Below are 20,727 nucleotides of genomic sequence, written 5' to 3' on the forward strand. Positions count from 1 at the left end.
ATATGTGTATATGTATATATATATATATATATATATATATATATATAATAATAATAAATATTAGGGAATAAATCCAAATTTACAGGGAAAAAATCAGATTTAGGATTAAATCCAATTTTATAGTAAAATATTATATAATATTAATTAGAGACAAAACCACTATTTTGCAAAACAAACAAGGAAAGACTTAATCAATACATTAAATTTTAATAAAAAGTAAAAAAAACCGCCACTACAATTGTTTCATGTCTTCTAATGACAATCTTCAGGTGGATTTCCGATCTAAAATATCAATATATTAAAATATAAGTTTTAAATAATTTTAAAATAATAAAAAAATATAAATATATAATCTATATATAACCTATATATAATCCATATATAATCAATATATAATCTAAAATAAACCCTATCAACAATTAAATATAAAACAAAATAAAAATAAACTATATATACACACATACTTGCTTCGGCAGTACATATACTAAAATTGGAACGATACAGAGAAGATTAGCATGGCCCCTGCGCAAGGATGACACGCAAATTCGTGAAGCGTTCCATATTTTCTACAAGGGCGGTGCCTCAGCCGGATGGCTGAAACAAGTAAAAGAGTAAAAGAGTAAAAGAGTATACGCATACACTTATAACTAAGTATATATAACCATATCTAAATACATACACTAACTCACACAACTACATATATATCCCTATACATACACATAAAAACGTCTAGGCAACGATAAATAAATAAAATAGCCAAATACTTCAACACATTACTTATTCATACTCCCTCACACACACATACAACCCACATACATAAACAATATACATATACCCGCTCACACATACATATATATACATACAGAACTCGATATATACTCCAATATATTCACACCAACATCTATACAGATAAATAAATTACGCAAACAATCACACACACACAGACACACACACACATTCACACATACATAAACACTCAAAAGAAAAGTAAACAATTCTTTACACGTGGTGATCGAACGTATTTTTAAAAATTATGAATGGAATAATATATAATCAACGTAAATTTACTCCAAAACATTAATAAACCATCATGATAAATGAAACCCATATATACATATAATGATAAAACTCCCTTTAACCATACACAATAATACCTATATAGCAATCTCCATATATACATTCACACACAAATACACATACGTAAAACACACACACACAACATATACTTATACCCCCTCACATATACATATACATTCGTACTAAACTCGATATATACAACAATATGTTCACACCCACACTCATACAGATAAATAAATTACACAACCAATATACGCACACACACATTCACACATACATAAACACTCAAAATAAAAACAACATCACTACACATAATACGATATAGAAAATACTCCATAATTAACCAGAATATCATAACTAACAAGATTAACATAAGGAGAAAAAATATATATACATACTTTCAAATCAGTTTCAATTTATGAAGTGAAATTAACTCTAACCGTTATAACGTCAAACAAAAGTACGTTACCATAGGAACCTAACATATGTATAAAAAGTCTTCGCGCTATGTAAACGAACGTCATTTAAAATTATGAATGGAATATATGGAATTAAAAATCCTTTTCGCGTGGTAAACGAACATTACTTAAAAATTATGAATGGAACAATATAATAAAATATCAAGCATCTTAAATATACAGAAATTACTACAAACTCTTTAATAAAACTACCATGATAAACGAAAACTCATAAATACATATAATGATAAAACCTCCCTTTACTAAACACTATAACATACCTCTATAGCAATCCCCCTAACCTATACATTCACACACAAATACACACACGTAAACCACACACACACAACATATACAAATACCCACACCACTCACACATACCTATACATACATATAAACCTCAATATATACACCAAAATTCACTCCCACACCCATACAGATAAATAAACACATACATCCTTAAAAAATGGGTGCAATCCCACACACATCAATCATGCATGTATACAAGTGCATACACAATCACACACTTTTACATAGCACCATGCACTCCCACATCTACAGATGCACTTATACACGCGCACACTTGCACACACACCCATGCAACATGCATATTCACGGACACTCTCCTAGACATCCAAATATACGTATAAATGGCTACAAAACAATAATAATACCCAAAAAAACTACCATGAACAACAAACCAAGCTATAATGCATGGGGACTAAAAACCAAAAATCAAAAAATTCTAAATAAAATAAATGAAATCCATACATACAAATAAAAGATAGAACCCCTTACCAAAAACACAACACACACAAATACACACACATATATACACACACCCACTAACATAACCATATACACACTCTCACAAATATATACATACGTACAAACCTCGATATATACACCAATATATTCATTCCCACACTCCATAAATTATTAAATAAATACATATACAAACATAAACATATATATATATAATATATATATATATATATATATATACATTCACACATATCATCACATACACATATATATAAAAAAACAGTCTTTCAAAAAAGTAAATAAATATTAATATATATATATATTTATATATGAGTGTGTACACGCAGACGGGTGCAAACACACGCAGATTCAAAACATTCATGTATACAAGTGCATAAATAATCCCACTCAATTACATAGCACTCATACACTCCCGCATCTACACTTGCACTTGTACACACGCACACATGCATACACACCCATACCTACATATTCACGGACAATCTCCTAAATATCTATATAAACGTATATTATAACAGGCAATACCCAAATAAAACTGCCATGTTCAACATACCAAATAAAATACAAAGGGATCGTAAACATTCACACATACATAAAAACTCAATATATACACCACTAAATACACCCAATCATCCATAATAATATATCCTCAAATATACATATAACATATACTTAATAAAAATACATAATAAAATAAATAAATAAGTAAATAAAATAAAATAAATCTAATATAAATTATTAAAGTTTTAACGTACCATAAACTGTTATATATTAATATACATTAAACATGAACTAATTAAAACAAAGAAATATCATTAAAGACTAACTATATTAAAGCCTATACTACATAACTAAAGATATATAATACTCTAAACTAAATTTAATATTAAACTAAAGTAACCTTTAATAGGGAACTATTATTGTTATTTATCATGAAACTTATTATATAGGTAAAGTAACCTATGTCTGCATTTTATTTTGCGCTCTTCACCTGTATTAAGTAAATTATCATACTTATAAAATAAAATTTCTTTAAACTCATTAGAGCATAAATAACAACAATTCGCTCCTATAGTATATGATTTAGTTTTACAACTTATTTCCCAAATTAAACTATAATTAATATTTTGTGATTTAAGTCTCCAAATGTACTTACAAAGTCCAGTTGAGCTGATTAAGTTTTTATTTTTAAAAGAATTCATATGTTGTGCGATTCTTAATTTTATTTTTGAGGAAGTAGACCCTATATAAACCGCTTTTGGGTAATTATTATTCTTAAAGTTATTATCATGTAATGTAACTATACATTTATACACTACATCGTTAATATCACAATTATTATTTAATAAACATTTAGATTTATCTCTACAAGTACAATTAATATAAGTCATATCATTATTATTATTATTATTATCAAATAATTTATTTTTATAAAAATAATTCAGTTTAAATTTATTAAATGAAGAAATAATGTTACCTACATTATTAGTGGTGGAATAACCTACTCCAAAATTATTACTAGAGAAAATGTTTCTATATTTACGATTATCTCTAATAAATAGTTCTATAACATCTAAAATCTCTTTGATAATATTCGTTTTTACTTGATCACCATAAGGAACTATTAACCAAATTTTATTCTTATTAACCTTATTATTATTGTCATTATTATAAATATATTTACAATTCTTCATCTTATTAAAAGTATTATCAGAAATATGACTATGTACAGCATTTAAGGAATTATTAATATTATTAATTTTATCAATATTATTATTATAATTATTATTAAATATATTTTTATTTTTATTATTCTTATTTTTATTATTATTTTTATTCTTATTTTTATTTTTATCATTTTTATTATTATTTTTATAATATCTACTATTTTTACCACTAATACTAACAAGATTATAATTATTATTATAAGTATCACGGAAATTATCATTTAAATCTGTATCACTAACATTATAAAATTTAATATTCCTATTATAACCTGCCCCTCTAAGGGCCTCATTATAATAAGTAGCATGTTTATTAAAAATCTCTATATCATAAGAGAGCAATGAAATACGTTTACTTATATTATTAATCAACGATTTTTTAATAGAAATTGGGTGATTACTATTAGCATTTATATATCTAAGGTTCTCATTAAGTTTATGATATGGTTGTGTTTTACCTGTAATTAGATTAAAATTAACATCTAAATAATTAACATTATAATTCTCCTTATATATAGTAATACTTAAACCATATCTTTTAAAGAAACTATATAGTTTTTTCTGATATCCTTCTAGATTCCTATTAGTACAATTCTTTGTAACTAATAGAAGATCGTCTCTATATAAGCCACCCTCTATCTTAAGATTTTCTAATTGGAGTTCAGATAAAAGAAAAATACCTACTAAATCAGTAGCTTGTCCAGAATCTGGTGCTCCCATAGGTATATCAAAACAATCTCTAGTATCATTTCTAGCCCATAATTTATTTTTATATTTAATGAGCGATTTCCTAGCCATTTTAATTACATTAACTTCTTCAAGTGACATACCCACTTTATTCATTGCGAAAATAAGTGCTTTATTAAACACAATTTCATTAATAGAATAATAATATTTATCTATATCTATTTGAATAAACTTATAACGATTTTTATCTTTAATATTATTAAACCATTTCAATGTATTGTTATTACTAAACCATAATTTTAAATAATTATATCGAGGTTTGTACGTATGTATATGTTTGTGAGAGTGTGTATATGGTTATGTTTGTGGGTGTGTGTATATATGTGTGTGTATTTGTGTGTGTTGTGTTTTTGGTAAGGGGTTCTATCTTTTATTTGTATGTATGGATTTCATTTATTTTATTTAGAATTTTTGATTTTTTGGTTTTTAGTCCCCATGCATTATAGCTTGGTTTGTTGTTCATGGTAGTTTTTGTTGGGTATTATTATTGTTTTGTAGCCATTTATACGTATATTTGGATGTCTAGGAGAGTGTCCGTGAATATGCATGTGCATGGGTGTGTGTGCAAGTGTGAGCGTGTATAAGTGCATGTGTAGATGTGGGAGTGCATGGTGCTATGTAAAAGTGTGTGATTGTGTATGCACTTGTATACATGCATGATTGATGTGTGTGGGATTGCACCCATTTTTTAAGGATGTATGTGTTTATTTATCTGTATGGGTGTGGGAGTGAATTTTGGTGTATATATTGAGGTTTATATGTATGTATAGGTATGTGTGAGTGGTGTGGGTATTTGTATATGTTGTGTGTGTGTGGTTTACGTGTGTGTATTTGTGTGTGAATGTATAGGTTAGGGGGATTGCTATAGAGGTATGTTATAGTGTTTAGTAAAGGGAGGTTTTATCATTATATGTATTTATGAGTTTTCGTTTATCATGGTAGTTTTATTAAAGAGTTTGTAGTAATTTCTGTATATTTAAGATGCTTGATATTTTATTATATTGTTCCATTCATAATTTTTAAGTAATGTTCGTTTACCACGCGAAAAGGATTTTTAATTCCATATATTCCATTCATAATTTTAAATGACGTTCGTTTACATAGCGCGAAGACTTTTTATACATATGTTAGGTTCCTATGGTAACGTACTTTTGTTTGACGTTATAACGGTTAGAGTTAATTTCACTTCATAAATTGAAACTGATTTGAAAGTATGTATATATATTTTTTCTCCTTATGTTAATCTTGTTAGTTATGATATTCTGGTTAATTATGGAGTATTTTCTATATCGTATTATGTGTAGTGATGTTGTTTTTATTTTGAGTGTTTATGTATGTGTGAATGTGTGTGTGTACGTATATTGGTTGTGTAATTTATTTATCTGTATGAGTGTGGGTGTGAACATATTGTTGTATATATCGAGTTTAGTACGTATGTATATGTATATGTGAGGGGGTATTAGTATATGTTGTGTGTGTGTGTTTTACGTATGTGTATTTGTGTGTGAATGTATATATGGAGATTGCTATATAGGTATTATTGTGTATGGTTAAAGGGAGTTTTATCATTATATGTATATATGGGTTTCATTTATCATGATGGTTTATTAATGTTTTGGAGTAAATTTACGTTGATTATATATTATTCCATTCATAATTTTTAAAAATACGTTCGATCACCACGTGTAAAGAATTGTTTATTTTTCTTTTGAGTGTTTATGTATGTGTGAATGTGTGTGTGTGTCTGTGTGTGTGATTGTTTGCGTAATTTATTTATCTGTATAGATGTGGGTGTGAATATATTGGAGTATATATCGAGTTCTGTATGTATATATATGTATGTGTGAGCGGGTATATGTATATTGTTTATGTATGTGGGTTGTATGTGTGTGTGAGGGAGTATGAATAAGTAATGTGTTGAAGTATTTGGCTATTTTATTTATTTATCGTTGCCTAGACGTTTTTATGTGTATGTATAGGGATATATATGTAGTTGTGTGAGTTAGTGTATGTATTTAGATATGGTTATATATACTTAGTTATAAGTGTATGCGTATACTCTTTTACTCTTTTACTCTTTTACTTGTTTCAGCCATCCGGCTGAGGCCATGCTGGGGCACCGCCCTTGTAGAAAATATGGAACGCTTCACGAATTTGCGTGTCATCCTTGCGCAGGGGCCATGCTAATCTTCTCTGTATCGTTCCAATTTTAGTATATGTACTGCCGAAGCAAGTATGTGTGTATATATAGTTTATTTTTATTTTGTTTTATATTTAATTGTTGATAGGGTTTATTTTAGATTATATATTGATTATATATGGATTATATATAGGTTATATATAGATTATATATTTATATTTTTTTATTATTTTAAAATTATTTAAAACTTATATTTTAATATATTGATATTTTAGATCGGAAATCCACCTGAAGATTGTCATTAGAAGACATGAAACATTTGTAGTGGCGGTTTTTTTACTTTTTATTAAAATTTTATGTATTGATTAAGTCTTTCCTTGTTTCTTTTGCAAAATAGTGGTTTTGTTTCTTAATAATATTATATATATATATATATATATATATATATTATATATATATATATATATATATATATATATATTATCAATTATTTATATTGCCCTCGATATTAATAGCAATAATAATATCTATATAAATAATTGTGTCTTACTCATTATCTTTTATTTTAATACTTTTGATATATATTTAAAATAATATAAATTAATTAATTTTATGTATTGGCTTAAGTTTTTCATTGTTTGATTTGCCTAATAGTGGTTTTATCTCTAATTTAATATAATATAATATTTTACTATAAAATTGGATTTAATCCTAAATCTGATTTTTCCCTGTAAGTTTGGATTTATTACCTAATATTTTATTATTAATTATATATATATATATATATATATAGATCACGTGATCACGTGACCGACCAGACCATCAGATGTTGTTACACATCGCTGGTCACAATGCATTCGCATTGTTTTAACCTTCGAATGACGCCATCCCGCTGGCTAAGCGAGCAGGCCATATATATATATATATATATATATATATATATATATATATATATATATTCACACACACACCAACATGCATATGCGTATTTATCTTTTATCAATCTATCTACTAACATAAAACATATGTATGAAAGAAACGGAGCTACGTTTTCTCCGAGGAATGGTTAACAACCCGTGAAACGGTCCGTCAGGAGATGACCAATTTTCTCGTGCATGGATAAACATAGAAGGAATGTGCTTTCATTTGTATTTATTTCTTGATACCAACTAATGGCCTTTTAATATTTCAAATTCTTTCAGTACTTCTGAGTCACTCTACGTTGTTCACAAAATATATAGTGAAACGCTATTTATTTAACGACAAACCATCAAAAGCGCAAACAGGAAAATGAAGCTATGTGCTAATGTGCTCCACAAATTGATAAGTCCTTCATAACGAAGCTGAAAGCAGTATGCTCTTGATTAGTGAAAGAGCCAGGAATGTCTTGTGGGAAGAGTGGCCAATGAACCTTGCAACGATCCATCAGGAGACTCTTTTTTCCCTGACTTCTATAGAGAAGGAGCATCGTTGCACTAACAAAAAGATTCAGTGAATACTTCACTATTTGAATAGTGATTGTGGTGCTATGTGTCGCTGGATATGTAAATGGTTGGACAGACGGCAGTGCTAGTCGACAAAAGTTCCAGTAGGAGAATGGGGCTCGTGGGGTCGGAGCGTAACCCATCTCTCTGCTTCATTTCATGTTTGTATTTTGTCCATGTTGTATCTCATTCGATTTCATTCGATTTCATTATATTTTGTAAAATTTTCAGTCATATAATCATTGTGTGTCTGACCCCAATCAGGCTGTACTGTCCCCCTCTGTGTTTGGGCCCTTGTGGCTAATAAAGAAATGGGATGTGTAAATGGTTGCCAATGTGAAGAATGGCTTTTGTGGGTTGAGGTCGATAATATTTGAGTATTTAGCCACTGAGTCATTTCATGTGTGTGAACCCGTACTCAGTTGTGAATTTGGCTTATTTAACATATAGCTGAAATATGTTCTGGACCCAGATGGGGAACATAAACTTAACTGAGCGATATCGGCTTGTAGAAAACAGACAACGGATTCGGGACAAACATTCGAAACCTGAGTTGTCTTCTTCATTTCTTTTGTTTTTCGATTCTGAACTTATCTATCTTTATTTAACCCGTTAAATTTGCCATCATCTTAGGTTAAACAGAAATGAATCTAAATAAGCCCATTCAATTCTAATTTAAGTGACCATTAGGTCAGCTTTAACACAGGTGCATATTCGGGAAACCCGTAAAAGGAGAGGAATGTTTGAAAAGTAAAAATTTTGCATTATGTAGCTTGTTATTCTCTTTAAGTGAACATTTTCCTGGTTGAAATACACCGAAAAATGGCGACGCAGCAGTCGAAAATTCGTAAAAAATAGGGATTTTCATAGAAAAAAAGCACCTTTTGGTGTTAACATGGTCCGATTTGAATTTTTTCTTCGACGGAAGGAAGAGCAAGCCTTCTTCTATCATACTCTCAATTTTGGTCAACTTGCGCCGCAGAGTCTCGGAGGAGATAGTATTAGTTGAAGGCTACCAAACCTGCCATACACAGACAACTTCAGCTTTATATATATAGAGAGATTATAATGTTATAGAAAGAAATCTTATTTAATATCATATGCAGCTTATATGAAATTTATTTCTAAAACTCGATTAACACTGAATAAATTTCCCTCTTACATACAAACATGCATAAATGAATTCACCTCTCCATGTATTGATTCTTTTCAGAGTGCAACACAGTTAATAACATAATTTGGTTTATGACATCAGTTGGTTTATGACATCAGTTGGTTTATGACATCAGTTGGTTTATGACATCAGTTGGTTTATGACATTATTTGGTTTAAACTATAGATAAAAATAAAAAGCGGATTTAAACAGTTAAAAGAAAATCATCACCATAACATTATAACATAACTATAGACGTAATACTAATGATATTATATCACGTTTATATTCATCATTAGTTTAACAGTGTATTTTACCACGGCCAGCATGGAATCAACGGGTCTGGTGTTAGGAACATAAGAAGGGAGATATTGAAAGAAAAATATATTAAATTCACCTAAGTGTTTCGAATTTTATGTGAAAGCATGTTTTTAATATTGACGAAAATTTGAACATATCTATGGAGAGATGTTATTCCGGAAGAAAATGTTAAACCATTGGCTAACAGTAGGTAATTTAAATCAATGCACGTTAGTTTTTGGTAATCCACTATAACTTTGGAAGTCATATTAATGATATAAACAGTTTATAACGATTAATTCTAGATTAATATTGCTATCGCTTTTATTCGACGAGAGTTTAAAATCTTCTCTAATTTATAAAAGCAGTATGTAGGTGTTTTATCGAAATTCCAAATATATATTGAAAGTCAAGGAGAAATTATAAAGTCTCATAAGCGCAAAGAGTTAATACATCAAATTCTGCTCTGGTGTGGTCTGCTAGCTGTGTGTGTAATGAGCCTGTTACTTCTGTTTGACGGAAAATGGTTTTGATATGAAGAGATGACTCCCATGGTTCTCTCCACTCAGTGTCTCTTACGATATACGGATATTGTCTTAGAAACACACAAACCTGGTTCAGTAACAAGATAATTTTTCTGCTTTCTGTTACAAACGACACACACACGTATGTATGTAAATGCATGTATATGTATGTGTGTGTGTGCGTGTGTATGTATGTGTGTGTGTATGTGTGTGTTTGTATTGTTATAGAAACAGACTTAGCAAGGTATTGAATATCTGATTCTTTATTACCAACAAGGGGCTAAACATAGAGGGGACAAACAAAGACAGACAAACGGATTAAGTCGATTATATCGACCCTGAAAGGATAAAAGGCAAAGTCGACCTCGGCGGAATTTGAACTCAGAACGTAACAGCAGACGAAATACCGCTAAGCATTTCGCCGGACGTGCTAACAATTCTGCCTGCTCGCCGCCTTAAGGTATTGAACATCTTATGGCATTGTAACATTTTTTCTATGATTCATTTATAACCCTCTCGCAGCAGTCGCCCTTTAACTGTCTTGAAATTCTTCATTAACATTAACCCAACTACCCTCATCTTAACTTATATTCCTTTTGATACTATTTCCGTTCACTAATCTCCATTTATTTTGCTGCAGTGTATCTTCTCTGTCGCCACTTTCAATTTCAATAGAAACTTTCCAAATATCCGTGATTTTCTTAATTTCATCTTTCTGAAACATCGTAAACATGTAATTTATTCTTGTACACGAAACCAACTGTAATTTATTCTTAAACAGAGACTCTTGTCTTAATGCACCGCACTTATCAATAGAGGCTCCTGCTCTGTTGTCTCTTCATCAGAGTTCATTAGCTGTTAGATTTCAAACCAGCAACATGGTGAAACAACATTCTAACTTAGAAAATTACTATTTGTAAATCTCACAACGAGAGATATTCAGCAACAGCACTTTGGAGTAAAGATTGTTTGCTAACATACCATCGCAGTCATGGTTTAGAAATTTAGCCCCAGGAAACATCGTCTTCAGCTGGCTATACGACACGATCTTTGTCCATATATTTGCGAACAAGGGATGCTAGATAATCTTGACTCCAACATTCTGACTACTCGAAAGAAGATTTATACTCTCGTACAGATTACATATATACGACCTTTTATTTTTCCAGTTATTTTCACAAACCTTTCACCTTCTATAAATTTGAGTTACCTCAGCGTTTTCCGACGTTATCTAACCTTTCCCTATGGCGTATGGATTAATGAATTCGTCACCATTCTTCGTAACTAGAAACACTCTTAAAACGATGATACTATGCTTCAACCATTTCGAGTCATACAGTTAGCTTTTCGACATATTTGATTCCATAAACCCTTTGACAGATTTAAACTAAGACCTTGAAAATAAACTGCTATCGTCTTCAAAGGAAAAGCTTGGCACCAAAAGCTTACTTCAAAAGAAAAGAAACTTAAACATGTTCGTTTAGTTTTATATTGATTTCACATTGTCTGATATTCTCGACATGAAAATATTTGCCATGTGATGATCTGTTGATCTCGACAAAGCTGGAATGAGATCAAAATATATAGCTGCTTTCATATTGGCTTCAAAATTTGACAGAAGGCCTGGAACTCTGGGGCAGGGGGTAAACCGATTACACCGACCCCAGTGTTCTATTGGTACCTACTTTATCGACCCGAAAGGGATGACAGGTAAACTCAACCTCGGAGGAATTTGAACTCAGAACGTGAAATGGGATGAAATGACATTAAGCACTTTATTCGACCTATATACTGCTTTCCTATTAAAATAGATGCCTCTGATATACAAATATACACATCAGACCACATCTGAAAGACGCCGATTCTACTAAGTAAGGACGATTGATTCCTAAATATACTACACACACACATTTCTATGTATGTATAACTTTCTTTCTTAAACCAGTTCTGAAAGAAGTTTCTTATTCATTCTTTGTATTAACAAACAGTGATGCACCAGAAATTCTGAGCCACTTACTGAATTTCAACTTAATGCTGTCACCATCAAATACCCGCCACCTCAAATACCCTGCCTTGGAAATGTGTAGTCTCTCTGGATCAAAACTAAGATTTGAGAGGACACTTGAGCTGCCATCAATCAAGATTAAATAAATGTTATTTTTAAAGATATCGATCTTGACAAACTGGAAGGGTATTCAAGGTGGATGAACGCTGTCTATCTCCTCCGATTACATAACGAATACACACATTTGTATAAGTAAATACTCTGCTTATTGAATATTACATGTTTTTGTGTGTGTGTGTGTATAGTTATTTATACAAAACAAACAAACGGATAAATGATACATGTATATAACACACATAAATACATACGAACACACAAACATATGTCTATGTATGTATATATATAGGTATGGATATATGTATATATATATATATATATATATATATATACGTACGTATATTGTTGTATGTATAAGAAAAAATAAACGTTGATAAATCATTTATTGACATCGTTTTGGTTCCAGCAATAATTGTCAAAAATGTGAGTTATGTTTATAAAGATTTTGTCTGAGTTCTTAAAAAGAAAACAAAATAAGAACACTCCTGTTTACTGGTTTAATGGTTTAATGTAATTAACAGTTACTAGCAGCATAGCAACAAAATTATTATATATATATATATATATATATATATATATATATATATATATATATATATATATATATATACTTTTTTTTTACTAGTCAGTACCAGTTTGTCGATTTGTTTCTGTCTGTCACACAATTATTCTGTCTGGATTCATTCAACTCTGAACTAAAATTAAAATATATACATATATATTACTTGTTCAATTTCTTAAATCTCTGAAGTTAATATCCGAAGATGTCTTGTTGACTATTTGGTATGTACCAATCTTCATTAATTCATTATTTGTGCCTTGTTTGTCGAGGACTCGACCCCTTTCAGATTTCGATAACTACGTAAGTCACAATTTCATTGACATAAAATGTTCTACAAATTTAAAATAATTACAGAAACCTATTATTATTTGTAACCTAATGGCGCAGGAGTGGCTGTGTGGTTAGTAGCTTGCTTACCAACCACATGGCTCCGCGTTCAGTCCCACTGCGTGGCAACCTTGGGCAAGTGTCTTCCGCTATAGCCACGGGCCAACGGAAGCCTTGTATTATTTGTAAACATAGGCGCAGGAGTGGCTGTGTGGTTAGTAGCTTGCTTACCAACCACATGGCTCCGCGTTCTGTCCCACTGCGTGGCAACCTTGGGCAAGTATATTCCGCTATAGCCACGGGCCAACGGAAGCCTTGTGAGTGGATTTGGTAGACGGGAACTGAAAGAAGCCTGTCGTATATATGTCTATATATATGTATGTGCGTGTATATGTTTGTGTGTCTGTGTTTTTACGTCCCCGTAACTTAGTCGTTTGTCAAAGTAGACCGATAGAATAAGTACTAGGCTTACAACGAATAAGTTCTGGGGTCGACTTGCTCAATTAAAGGCGGTGCTCCAGCATGACCGCTGTCAAATGGCCGAAACAAGTAAAAGAGTAAATGAGTATATTCAAAAAAGGGCCACCCTTTAAAAATTCACCTTTCTTACAATATTGGTTTGACCCTCATTAAAATATAGTTTTAAAACATTTTATTGTTTCTTCTCTTCCGACTTATTGTTCCCTTTACAAATTCCAAATTTCCTCTTAATCTATTTGTTTCCATATTTCTATTAAAAGACCCTATTTTATATTTTGAAAATAGTGAAAAAAATTACTAAACTTAGTCATTTTTAATACTTTATTTACCATATTTCTTGAAATATGCTGCATATGTTTCGATTAATTTTGAAAATTATGAAGGTTTTAGCGATTTCACTTTGTTTTTATTAAGCTGGGTAGCTGGATAAGTTTATCAAAGAGGACATTGACATTAGAATTACCAAAGCCTAGGCTGCAACGAGCAACATGGAAACAAATATAGAAGACAAATCTACCCATAAAACTCGAAATATCTTTCTTTAAAGCTTGTATGGATCGGGTAGATGGACCCTGACACAAGCACTTAAGAAGAAACTACATGGTGCTTAGACCAAAATGCTTGGAGTTGAGCAGAACATAAACTGGCCTCAACGTCGTACTATAATGGACGTTATGTCCGTCTGTCCTTCTGTTCCCTCTTCACGGTCAACCGGCTGCAAAAATGGTTACGATGTTTTTCGAGATTACGGAGGTAATCAGAAAGGTTTTTAGCGAACAAATGTGAAAAGTATGATAATTTATTGGATATAGAGTTTCGTACTAACAAATGACCTTTGATTTTTTTTTTCTGTTAAAATTCCGGCGACGAGGTCTAACTCTGGATTCCCCTCCACCGCGCCGTATAGTTCGTGAATTTAGAGGGTTCAGATTTTCCATAGTATCCCTTTATTTCCTATCGTAGATATCTTACTATAATGGGCGCTATGTCCGTCTGTCCGTTTCTTTGTCTGTTTCCTCTTCACAACCAGACAGCTGAACCTGTGATAACGATATTTTTCGAGATTACAAAAACGGTCGTCAGGAAGGTTTTAATATTAAAAAATCAGAAAGTCTGATTATTTTGTGGATATCGATTTTGAATTGATAAACCACCTTCGCATTTTTATTAAAAATTCACCGACCACGAATAACTTTGGATTTTCATCTTATAGTTTGTGGCCCCATCGTAGATACGAAGTGGGAGCGCGAGTACGGTTAATAGCGAAAATAAAATGGAAAACGTGTGTGTCAGTATATAGTGTGTGTGTGATTATGTAGTGGTTATTGAAAGGTATCAGCCTCGAACAGGATTCGAAACGGCTAATCGAAGCGGCTGTTGTTTACATCTCAGTTTTGTCAATCAAAGTAACCCATGGTACCAGAACATCCAGACATTATTCGCATAGAACAGTGAGAGGTAAGTCATAGTTTGATTTTTTGCAACCCTAAAGATTCTGTTCGCGTATTCACAGCAAACAAGGCTCAGGGCCAGACTTTAGATCATATAGGCGTATTTTTATCCACTCCAATGTTTACTCACGGCCAAATATACGTCGCTATGAGTGGAGCAACGCACTCCAGTGATTTGAAAATTAGTGTTGACCAAGCAGAAAATATTGTCTACAAAGAAGTTTTGTAATCATGTTGGTATTATCGGAAGGAATAGGATTCATAATTTAAATAAGGAAATTTGTGAACTTCGAATGTATAAGAATATAAACAAGCGTAAAATAGTGTAAACAACTAAAATAAAAGTATAGCAAAATAACATTTTTTCTTAATACTTTTTATGTAGTGGTCGAAGGCTTTTGTTAGTAGTAATCCACATAACTATTCATGATATAGAGGCTGAGAGCCTATTTCAGTTGGGGAGTGAATCGTCATCACATGTCCCTTAGTCGCAAACACATGTCATATAGTTACAATAGAATGCTGTATCACCAACAATAATGTGATTTCGCTAAGACATCAACCAGTAATCTATCCAAGTCCATTTGCACATTTCTCAATACATACTGCTGTTATGACTTCCATCCCTCACTTTATGCCTCCATTGTAGATGGGTAGAGTTGCTAGTACAACAAATGGTAGTTTATACAGAAACTTGCTCAAGCTAACTACAGTTATTCAAAGACGGTTACGATTTGCAGGAAGTTATACACAAGCAAGAGAAGCAAGTAGGAGCTGCAATGGTGGCAACCAAATCACGGGAGACGCAATAAAAGAAGATCTGCTCAAACGTTCATCGATTAACTCTCAGATGATACAAAGCTCAGTAAGGAGCAATGGAAAATCGGGAATTGTGGAGAGACTTTGTCTGGAATGTTCGACCGTGGTCACAATGGGTATTATGCTGATGTGCGGAACGTAAAATAACACAAGAGTTTGATGGACGCTTCTTATTTAGATCGATTTAAACGGGATGTTTGTATCACAAAGCCAGAGTGTTCGTATCAAGAGTTAACTCGAATAAACGTAGTCATTCACTTGATCTTTCTAACTTCATTTGCATAGAACTTATCGGGAGTCTTTAATTAGTTTTAATTTAGTTTAGTTTAATCAGTCTACAAAACACCCTAAATGCCATGCTCTCTTTGCAAAAATATCCGATATATTTCTGCTTAATTTGGGTGAAATTTGGTAAATCAGACGTTTCTCTGTGTCCGTTGATTTATATATTTTTCTGCGTTCATGCTTTCTTATCCTTGTTTAGTTTGATTACAAAAGGTAATTCTGTGAGTAATCTATAGTACACAATGAAAGACCACGATCATATTTTATCGAATATTTCAGTTTTTATTTCGTTTTTGGATTTGGTTTGCAAGATTCTTTATATGAGTTCCTGTGTTGAAGCATATTCTGTTGTCTGGGGAGAGTCATTTTCTTTTTGTGCTTTATAATATAAAACACTCACGAGTAAAATTTCCACTGCTTTCTTATTTTTATTTTCCTAAAATTTTCGTTGCGTCTTGCAACCTTTTCAATAGTTTTGACTCTGTCCATTATAGTCAAAACTATTGTAAAGGTTGCAAGACGCAACGAAAATTTTAGGAAAATAAAAATAAAAATAAGAAAAAAGTGGAAATTTTACCGGTGAGTGTGTTACATTTCAGCTTTTAGTTTTCCGAATTTGGTTTGCTGTATACAGCACTCTACCACAGATATTTACTACTTGAAAAATTGTATAAAATATTTCACAACATTAATTGTGATACTACATTTACCAGGAAATTTTACCATCCTGAAATTTCCTAGCGATGTCATCCCCCACAACCCGACTCTCCACAAAACTGAATATCTTCTGTTACGGTTTTTAAAAAAAAAATACCTAACACAAGATATTTAGATAGAAATTATTTCTGCGAAGTGTTCAGTACGTTCTTGTCTATATTAAATAAATATTGATAACATCTAATGAGACTTAATTTGCACCGTTTTTCTGTTTCTTGTGGTAAATTAGATATAAAACGCTGAGTAATCTATGTTTAACAAAATATTTCAGGTGCAATTTTAAATTGATTTTTTTGGTTATTTTCGAAACTATTTTCTTTGTGTGGCATATATCGAGATTGTTTTTTTTTAGTTTTATGTTTTAAGCAAACCATTAACGTTACTTTAGGTGTGTAGTTTGTTCATTAAGTTCGCTAAAAATTTGTTAAATCTTCCGTTAGTTGCATGGAAAGTTAACTTATATGAAATACTAACTTACGATATTAATTTTCCTTGTAACTTAATAAATTTTAGAGTTCGACATCTTTTCTACATTCTGGAATATGCAAATTAAGATTGTGGTATTACTATCAGTCCGTCTTTACAGATGTTATAATGGAATTATTTCTCACGTGGAACGTACTCCAGGGATTTGAATACAATAATGTGAATTTTATCGAATTCAGAGTTTATTGTTGTTGGCACTCCGTAGCTTACAACGACGAGGGTTCCAGTTGATCCGATCAACGGAACAGCCTGCTCGTGGAATTAACGTGCAAGTGGCTGAGTATTTCACAGACACGTGTACCCTTAACGTAGTTCTCGGGGGGAGATTCAGCGTGACACAGAGCGTGACTAGGGTCGCCCTTTGAATTACAGGCATAACAGAAACAGGAATTAAGAGTGAGAGAAAGTTGTGGTGAAAGTGTACAGAAGATCGGAAATTTTCCCCATCTATAATTGTATTAAACAGTTATTTACAGCCGTCTTTTGTGTGACAGTAACATCAGGGTTCATCGTATATATATATATATATATATATATATATATATATATATATAATATATATATATATATATATATATGTGTGTGTGTGTGTGTGTGTGTGTGTACACGAGAGGAGTAAATAGACAAACGAAGGGAAGTGGGTACATGTGATAGGAGCTACGTGTATTATTTAGTAACAGTTTGATTCGGCTCCGTGCAACTTAAAGCTTCTTAGCTTCGTCAGACGAACCTATCTTATGAGGCACATTGTACCGAATAAAGGGGAACTCGCTTGAAGCTTGCAATTGACAATCCTTCCTCCTGCTTCCAGGAAAGACTACATATTCTCTATAAACCGGCAGTATCCATCAACAACGTATGGGTAAATTGATGTCAATTATTTTAAAGAAATTATATGGTATACTGTGATGAATAAATTATTGATATTAATCTCACATTTAAGGCAGTGAGCTGGCAGAATCGGTAGCAGGCTGGGCGGAAAGCTTTCCGGCATTTTGTCCGTCTTCACATCCTGAGTTCAATTTCCGCCAACGTTGACTTTGCTTTTCATTCTTAAGGAGTCAATAAAATAAGTACCAGTTGAGCATTGGGGTCAGTGTAATTGTCTGCACGCCGGACAAAATGCTGAACAGTTTTTCGTCCGTCTTTACGCTTCCAATGCAAGGCTGAATGTGCCTTCCATCCTGTCGAGATCGATAAAGTATGAACCAGTCAAGCACTTATTCCTTCACCCCAAATTTTGGGTCTTTTACCAAAATTTGAAACCACTATCAATTTCATAATCAAAAGCTGTGGTCTGGCAGAATTGTTACCACACCGGACGAAATGCTTAGCGACATTTTGTTTGGTTTACATTCTGAATTCAAAATCCGACGACGTCTGACGGGATCAATAAAATAAATACCTGTTGAGTACTGGGCTCTCCTATCCTGCCCCAAGTTTCAGGCTTTGTGCTTATATTAGAAAAGAATATTCCCTTTGATTAAGGCAGAATCGTTAATACACACCGGGCAAAATGCTTAGCGGCATTTCGTCTTTTTGGACGTTCTGAGTACAAATTCTACTGAGATCCACTTTGTACTTCATCTTTTTGGGTCGATAAAATAAGTACCAGTTGAACATTGGGGCCGAAGAAATCGACTTACCCCGTCCTCCGAACAACTTGCTGGCGTTGTGTCAAAATTTGAAATCAATATTAATTTCATAGTAAAATAAAAAGAATGAGTGGAAATTATAGAAGTATTTATTTGTAAGGCAGTTATCGGTGGAGGCCAGGTGCACGGGGGGAGGATTCATGAAACAGATGAAGAATCGAATGAGGATGGAGAAAAGAAGGAGAGTTGAAATTTGAGGTATTTGCGCGGGAGTTCCAAGTCAAGATTTAAATCAATATAAACAGTTGTGCAATTATCCAATAAATGAAGAAACATTTGAAACATTTTCAGCATTTTCTCCTGAAAATAAGAAGCAGTTCTGTAAACATTTCGCATTATCTAAGCACGATGTCACATTTTTCAAAATTAAGAATCTGTTTGAATTAGCGTTGCAAAACAATATCGCTAACGAAAAGATACATCTGTCAAATCAATCAACAGCGGCGTTTTTCATTAAAATTTGTTTTGGTTAAAAAAAAAGAAGAAAGAAAGCCCTCAATCTATATGGGTTTATTTGCTAATTCCGGCATGTAATCTTGTGATATGCATCGGGTTTCTTCAACCGTTCTTCTAATGAGAGTTTGCTAATTGAAATTATATCCTCACAAACTTTCCAGTAGAATGCCTCCTCTAGAAAGATAAGGAACCGTAATTTTAAATTTAGTTCATTTCGTTTCCCCCAATTTATAAAACTTCAAAGAAATTTTGCTAATTGGCAGAATTTGAGTTTAGACGCTTCAAAAGCAAATCTAATTGATAATCTGAGATTAAACAAGTATGTGCAGGTATTTCTCGGAAAACTTGATTTTCATGATAAGATTCAACCACCTACGTGAGTAGAAGTATTACAGATTGTGTAACCAGAAAATAAAAAATAGAAAAAACCCAGAACGAACACAATTTATGTAGAACATTCGTTATATTGGTGTTCCAGTAATGAATGTCGTGTCATTGACCTAGAACCGTTTGTACAGATGAGTTGTTTCGTTTGCAATCATTGATTTATAATTCCTTGGAAATATTATTCTCCAGTTTCGAACGAACAACTAAACTAATTCTGTTGAGTCATGAGAAATGCGAAACTAATCACGTGATTGCTGATTTCAATCTCTCTGAATGGTTCTGCAGTTTCACTACACGTTCTAGTTTCTCAGTCAGCCTAATCAGACTAATTAAGATTTGGTTATGAGTCTGTCCAAATAATAATGACGACGATAATGATAATGATGATGATAATAAATAATAATCACGATAATAATAATAATAATAATAATAATAATGATATAATAATAATAATAATAATAATAATATAATGATAATAATAATAATAATAATAATAAATAATAATAATGATAATAATAATAATAATAATAATAATAATAATAATAATAATAATTTAATTTAATTTAAGTATTTTAATTAACTTTAAG

General features: G+C 31.8%; 2 non-coding genes across 2 annotated transcripts; one reads left to right on the top strand and one right to left on the bottom strand.

Annotated features, from left to right (window-relative positions):
• The first annotated feature begins 460 nt into the window (after positions 1-460).
• LOC115210006 lies at positions 461-567 on the top strand. The gene has a single exon (XR_003881370.1). It is a non-coding gene; the product is annotated as a U6 spliceosomal RNA (small nuclear RNA).
• A 6,355-nt stretch (positions 568-6,922) lies between these two features.
• Positions 6,923-7,029, bottom strand: LOC115210007. Its single transcript, XR_003881371.1, has one exon. It is a non-coding gene; the product is annotated as a U6 spliceosomal RNA (small nuclear RNA).
• Between the last annotated feature and the right edge of the window lie 13,698 nt (positions 7,030-20,727).

The sequence above is a fragment of the Octopus sinensis genome, linkage group LG3 (assembly GCF_006345805.1).
Source record: "Octopus sinensis linkage group LG3, ASM634580v1, whole genome shotgun sequence".
Taxonomy (NCBI): domain Eukaryota; kingdom Metazoa; phylum Mollusca; class Cephalopoda; order Octopoda; family Octopodidae; genus Octopus; species Octopus sinensis.